Consider the following 377-nt stretch of genomic DNA (forward strand, 5'->3'; position numbering starts at 1 on the left):
AAGAGAGAGGTACGAATCATGCTGCAGGAGCCAGCGTGTGCCTACTCTGTGTTGCAGCATTAGAACGCACGACTGGGGAGGCATTAAGAAGCCACTTCCACTTTGACTCCACTCAAAGTTTCTTCATCTCTTTCACTTTTTGCACTCCGGTGCCAACACTACATTCAAGTATCTGATTGCAAACTTTGCCGTTCCAGGGAAAGCACTAAGAAATCTATCAATAAATGAAGCTCCTGCTTAAGCCTTTTACAACAAAATCACTGCAGTTGCCCCAGCTTCTGGAGAAGTTTTATATTAAAATTTTAAACATCAAGAGAAGTCTAAAAAAAACACAAAACTCCATAACAACTTAAAATCAAAAGAAGACAGTCAAGCAA

The sequence above is a fragment of the Patagioenas fasciata genome, chromosome 13 (assembly GCF_037038585.1).
Source record: "Patagioenas fasciata isolate bPatFas1 chromosome 13, bPatFas1.hap1, whole genome shotgun sequence".
NCBI classification, from domain to species: domain Eukaryota; kingdom Metazoa; phylum Chordata; class Aves; order Columbiformes; family Columbidae; genus Patagioenas; species Patagioenas fasciata.